We start from the raw sequence: 7,120 nt of genomic DNA, 5'->3' as shown, positions 1-7,120 counted from the left end.
AGACTAACAATGAGTTTTAATTCACACAGTGTGCATGAGAAGTTAGGTCATCAGCTGAGAACATGAGAAACAGTGGTCACTACTGGGACAAAACTATAGCACAGTTTCAGAATTTTCTTCTTTCAGTTGCAGCTGAAATGTCCAACTGTTCAGTGCGAGTGTTATTCCTGGAAATTCTGCGTTATTTTTCCCTTTGTAATGTAAATGTGAAATATACCTTATGTTCTATATACATTACGTACATATGTTCTGTTCGCATAATTTTTGTGAGATGTGTCATCAACAGCGTAAATGAATCTCATCGAGTTGGTCAAAAATAAGTTTCGAAATTTATTTATTTTCACGTTGAAATTAAAAATTTTTTAATACAGTATTTATATTTTATATCGATTATTTACGTGAGTTATGAGTATTTAACATTTAATATTTCGGTATATATACGATTAATTTTTATTTAAATCATGAATATAAAATTCTAATATGAACAATTTTTAAGTTATATAAAATCTTATTATAAGATTCTGAATTTTTAAGTTCTTAGTCACTGAAAAATAAATTCCAAATTTTGTTTATCTTCACATCAAAGTAAACAATTTTTATTGTACGGATTATTAATATTGGGTATCAATCATTTATGTCAGTTGTGAATATTTTATATTTTGTATTCTGTTACATGTTATTTAGATTTCAATTGTAAAATTTTTAATTACACAATTTTTAAGTTATAAAACGTTATTATAAAATTCAGAATTTCTAAGTTCCTATGCTCGTGTTTGTATATAGAAATATTAATTTGTCACAGTATACTCAACTAATAGCGTCGACAAACAATTCATTTTATTGAAAGTAAATCACACTGTCAGCTATTCCTCGCGTGTTCCACATCAACGAACAGCCCCTTGCTTACGTGTACGTATTCATTAACGTTTAATTCTCATCGTCGAGGTTCTAAAATGACGTTAGGTGGACTAACCTCGCGTATGATAATCGATGATGTCATATCCTGAGAATGACCAGGAGTAACCAAGAATGAGACTGTGATTGAGTTCTTTTAACGCGAACCAGGCACAAGGATACCTTTGCATACGCGTCTAAAAGTGGATAACCTTTACACGTCATAATTATTAACTGAAAGGTGAGGTTTTAAATTCTTGACAAACATATTTCCTTCGCACGAGATAAATCATTTCGAGCATATAATACAAACCATCACCCTTATCGTCCTCTGAGATAGGTCCAATGATACCACTATACTATATTAAAATATAGTTGAAGTTAAAATAAAAAGTAGAAATTATTTGTTAATAGTAATTTTGTAATTCTTGGCAAACATATTTCCTTCGCACGACATAACTCATTTCGAGCATATAATACAAACCATCACCCTTATCGTCCTTTGAATTACAATGGTACCACTATACTATATTAAAATATAGTTAAAACTAAAATAAAAATTGGAAATTATTTGTTAATAGTAATTTTGTAATCCTTGACAAACATATTTCCTTCGCAAGAAGAATTCTACATATTATTTTTATTCTTTATAAATATTAATTAATAATGATACCATATTTATATTAAAATGCAATAAAGGCTGGAAAGAAGAATAGGAATTATTAATTACTAGTGACTATGTAATTCTTGACAAGCATATTTTCCTTGCATGAAGAAATCTACATATTTTTATTATTCTTTATAAAGATTAATTAATTATGATACAATATTTATATTAAAATGTAATAAAGACTGGAAATAAAAATAGGAATTATTAATTACTAGTGATTTCATACTATATAGTAAAGTGTTTCAAGAGTTAAAAATTGAGATCACAAAATAATAAAATCATAAGAGTATACGTATAAAGTACTTAAAAATATTGATCAAAAAACATTGGAAAAATGTGTATACAAAATAACCAAAATTTTGGTATATCCTTTCACATTAATATTTGATAGAAATCCACCCTAATTTTGTCTAAAACAAAATCAAGCACTCCACACTCTCTGCTTCTATGTTCTACTAAATATATTAACAAATAAATTTGCAGTAATTCGAAAGTCATAGACTATATAGTAATACTACTATATCAGTAATAAATTAATTTCTTAAAGTTGTTCGAAAATATTATTTTCTTCATACAATAAAATTTATTCTTGTCATCAATAACAAGGCATCCACTGTACGGGTGCAATTACCTATAAGTACTGTACCATTACACTATAACCCGTTCACGAATCCACTATTATCTTCATTTGACATTCGAATAACTCATAGTTGTTACATAATCCTTTTTCCAGCTACTGTCACTGTTTCATGACCAGTTGAATAAGCGTATGCGTAACCAATAAAACTTACGACAGCCATTACGTGGGGATAATTGCTGTTTCCGCTGTAAATGGGAAGTGCGTGCGAGAATGCTATTCGATTTACAATTAGTACATAAAGCTGCTAGAAAATGAGCAATTAAATCAGAGTTTCCATATATTTACATCTTTTAAGTACCACTTGTCGAGTTGAAATTAAACATTCACAACTACAGTGAGTACTATATTTAACACAATGACTTTCTAATTTTTAAACATTTAATTCAAAATTCCACATTTAGGATTTTGGTCATTTTGATTTTGTGATTTTTCTTTTCATATACGTGTAATCAATTTTGTAATAATTTCTCGTATTCCATTTTTTTTATTTTTTTTTTTAAGGTTTTCCTTCTTTTATTTTTTTATTCATCAGTGATTTAGCTGATTGTGATAGGTTTAGTGTTAGACACCGCCATTTTATATATTCTTTTGAATTATTGAATTTATTGAATTTAATTTTATTTCTGTTTCATTTAATTTTCGTTTAAATAATATGATAAAATTATTATTTATTATTAAATAATAGGATAAAATTGTTATTTTTCTCTTTTAATAATATAAAGAATTAAAAGAATTATATTTTACAGAATGGCAAATCGAGTGGTATTTTGTTTTAATTTATTTAAAGGATTTATTTGTCGACTTTTTGTGAAAATTTTTTTCTGTCGTTCGTTCTTCTGGAATTTTTTCAGTTGGTGGAAAAATAATATTGCGGAGTGTAGGATGACATCGAAACAGATCACGCAGCTTTTTGGAATGTGAATACAAAAATAGCTGACCGAACACTATTTGGAATCCAGTGAAAAATTTTCTATTTACCTAGTTGTTTTCTTTTCTCTAGAATACGTTGGTGGGTAGAAGACCTTTGAAGAATCGTAGTTTACGAGAGTCTATTTTGACTACTACAGTTTCTATAATTGTTTTACTTTCGAGTATCTAACCAGGTCGAGGTAAATCGCGTTTAGGTATCGCTGCGAACTTAAAAGAGGTAGTGAAGCAAAATAAAATTTTCTATACTACACGGGATATTTTTCGCTACAATTTTGGTACTGGTAATAGTTCTAATATAAGAAGATTTAATGTTTTATTTGTTTTTTTCCAATACAAAGAATAGCCAATAAAATTAAGTACAATGGTGCAAAAAATATAATTATACAATTTAGTATTAAAAAAAAAAATTACAAAATGATGAAAGGATAGTAAATAGTAATAATAAATAATAATAAAAAAATAAGAAATCCAAAAAAGAATTAAGAAACACTAAAAATAAGTAAAGGAATTCCACAAAAATTAATAAACAAATGCGATGTAAATACCATAAAACTATTCACCAATATCGAAAATTATAAAATACAACCTAAGCCCAACCCCTAACCTCCAAAATTACCAAAATATAAATACAAAATCCTTTATATAATTCCACAGAAATTAATAAACAAATTCAATATAAATACCATAAAACTACTTGCCAATATCGAGAATTACAAAATACAATCTAAGCCCGACCCCTAACCTCTAAAATTATAAAAATAAAAATCCAAAATCCTCTATTTAATTTCACATAAATTAATAAACAAATCCAATATAAATACCATAAAACTCCTTACCAATATCGAGAATTACAAAATACTAAAAAAAGATCACATGGGGGAGAGGTAGGGGAACGGTAGACAATGTCTCATAGGTGGCGCATAAAGCAAGAACAAGTTAATGAAAATGGGTTATTGATATGCCTTTCAACCGGGAAGAAACTTATATCACGTTGGAAGCAACGTACCCTCGGCGTGTTTCGCGTAAACCAGGAAGGGGGCGCGTACTCGCACAAAGGCCGAGCAAATGGCGTGGGGTCGCGGCGAAAGTGGGGGAGAAGCAGAAGAGAGGGTTTGCACGAGCGCCAGACAGGAGAATCGATAATAAAACGACGCGACGTCGCACAGCATCCGAGCTCCACTAGAACGGAAGCGTTTTCCTTAAATGTCTAAGATTTTTTCGATATCGTGGAAACTAATTATTCACAGATGTAGGTTATTCGTTGGGATGGGGCCCTCCCATCGATGTCGGATTGTCAAAATTACTACTCGTTTCGCAGATATAGGTAATTGTGTCGTCGCGAAAAAATAATTCTTTTATATTTATTTTTGTGAAATAAATATTTTTTCCTGTACCTTATTACTTCCTCCAGCACTATACATGAAATGTTTCTTTACATTGTTATTCATAAAAATTGGAACATTATGGTATCTTTGTTTATTTCTATTTGTTTTCTGACAAGGTTGATTATTATTAATTAATTTAACGAAATTTAAAGTCACGTGCAGTGGTTTTAGATTTTAGGTTCTATCTATTATGGTAGATATGTATCTGCTAGAAACTATAAGTGTCTTATCATTTTGTCTCGTACTGTACACGTGCATCTAACTTGTGTCTATACATCCTATTATTTTCTTAATTACTTAGAAGGAAGAAAATTTGAATAAAGTTTTTTTAAATTATTCATAAAAATTGGAATATTATGGTGTCTTCATTGCTTTCTTTTTATTTGTTTTGTAACTGTATTGTTTAAATTATGTGCAAAGTAGAGGACGATTATTAATTAGTTTAATTAAATTTAAAGTCACTTGCAATGGTTTTAGGTTCTATTTATTATGGCGGATGTATAGTAGAACCAGTAGTAGTAGGTTTTACCCATTATGGTAAAACGGAGAATGTTCGTGAATAAGTCGTATAGTTTAGGTTTCTAACAATAAGTAGAACTTAGGCTATTCGAGTCACGGAGTATAGTTGTGGTTTTAAGCGAGAGGTAACGAAAGTAAAAAGTATTAATAAGTGCCAACTAACGAGTAGCGCAGCTGCTGACACGAACAATGGAGGGAAAAGGCACAAATTTGCATGTGGCCCTAAAGTCTGCAAGAATTGTAAACCAGCAATGGGGGAAAAGTACAGACGACGGAGTAAATTGTGAAAGAACGGTAGAAAAAATGGCGTATTTTGATTAAAAGAACAGCCAAGCTATATCTTACGACGAAGTACAGCAGTTTTGTTCGATTATTTAATTATTATTAAGTTAACATTCATTTCCTGGAATATTATGTAATTTCTTTACAATTAATTTTACAAATTAATTATTAAAAACACTTTTCAATAAACTAAATTCATTAGTATACTTAAATCTTCCTCTTTATGTAACTATTATTCATCAGTAACATTAAAATATTACACTATATTTCACATATTAGTTTATTATTTTTATTTATAATATATACTTTATGTACTATTATTAGTATTAAAATATTATTTACTTATATTATATATATCAATATCGAAATATAAATTTTATTATGTATCAATATTAAAATATTTCTTATTTCTTATGTTATACATTAGTATAAATATTTCCATGTATACCAACACTGAAATATCATTGACATATATTACATATCGATATTTACTTACTTACAAAAATAATTAAATAATTAATTACCTAACTTACCTAAACGATTACTTTCCAAATATTTTTCACTAGAATTCACTAGTAATTTTTCCCTAGAAACCCAGTCATTTAGAGTAACTCTACAGACAACGATATCCACGATACACGGAGTAATTGAATTTCTATAAAAAGTAATTAAAGCAGCATGGATCACGCGTTATACTTAATATCTTAATAAGGTAACCGATCCTGCTTAAGTTACTTCATACGGCCGATGGGCACACCCCTGTCCAATTATCATTATAGTTCTCGATGTCGAGGCGTAACTGATTGTTAGAGTAGGTTCGCCAATGTGCCATATCGACTTACCGGTAATTGTACGATGTACGGCTAATGGACCAAATCGTTGTCTCAGACGTAGAATTATTTGTCGTTTAACGACCAAAAACTGGTTGCATCATTGACCGCCGTTTGAAAAAAAGTCCCTAGGCAAAAAGTATCTTTCCTTGATTGAACAAATGAATTTCTCGAGTGACTCGATGTCGTTCCACTTAACATCCTTGGTTTTTTCCTTCGCTGATCCAATTTCGACCCTGAACGGTGTGACTTCGATCAATTTAGGGGTCTCCGGCATTAATTCCCTCATTTTACCCTGCTTCGTCACATTTTGATTGCCCCCTGCGATTAAAATCGTCAGAAAACGTTATGTTTGCACTGTGGTCATGACTTGGACGTTCGAAGTACACTACCATTCGAAAATATTACCTCCGACAGGGCGTTGCTTAATTAGAAATCATAGCTGACACGCAATTAACTTTTAAAATCCAATGCGAAAGCTGAAACTAGGCACTTGTGGCTATCAAACCTCATAGAATTGTATTATGATTTAAAAAACACCATAATTAATTACAAAAGGTCCTCCAAATCTAATAAAAGGAAGTCCAATATAATTAACTTTTACTACCGACGGTACACAAATTGTTTACTAAATAATTAACATTCGTATATCATTAATTCCTAGTCCCATTAAAAAAGATTCACTAATAATACAGTAATATCGCAAGAAAATAATTAAACGAAGAAAACTAATTAAAAATCAATAAAAAAATAAAATGTAACACGATACTATTACAAAAAATGATTACAAGGATCAATGACGATACAACAAGACCACAAAGGATAGAAATAATAGAAGGTTGTATTACGTTTAGTCAGCGAACATAACCTCTCGGTAACATCGGGACCCGTCACTCGAAACCCACGCCGGCGTTCGAATACTTATGAACGTTACTGTACATAACGCGTGACGCTTTATTGGGCCGACATT

General features: G+C 30.1%; 1 long non-coding RNA gene across 1 annotated transcript; it reads right to left on the bottom strand.

The window, feature by feature from the left end:
• Nucleotides 1–6,168: 6,168 nt before the first annotated feature.
• LOC108546426 (uncharacterized) lies at nucleotides 6,169–7,120 on the bottom strand. The gene is made up of 3 exons (XR_001890134.1): nucleotides 6,999–7,120; nucleotides 6,559–6,635; nucleotides 6,169–6,471 (listed from the first exon to the last, which is right to left on the bottom strand). It is a non-coding gene; the product is annotated as an uncharacterized LOC108546426 (long non-coding RNA).

Source organism: Eufriesea mexicana, unplaced genomic scaffold, assembly GCF_001483705.2.
Source record: "Eufriesea mexicana isolate 0111107269 unplaced genomic scaffold, ASM148370v2 scaffold710, whole genome shotgun sequence".
Taxonomy (NCBI): domain Eukaryota; kingdom Metazoa; phylum Arthropoda; class Insecta; order Hymenoptera; family Apidae; genus Eufriesea; species Eufriesea mexicana.
This window is presented reverse-complemented; position numbering and strand designations above follow the sequence as displayed.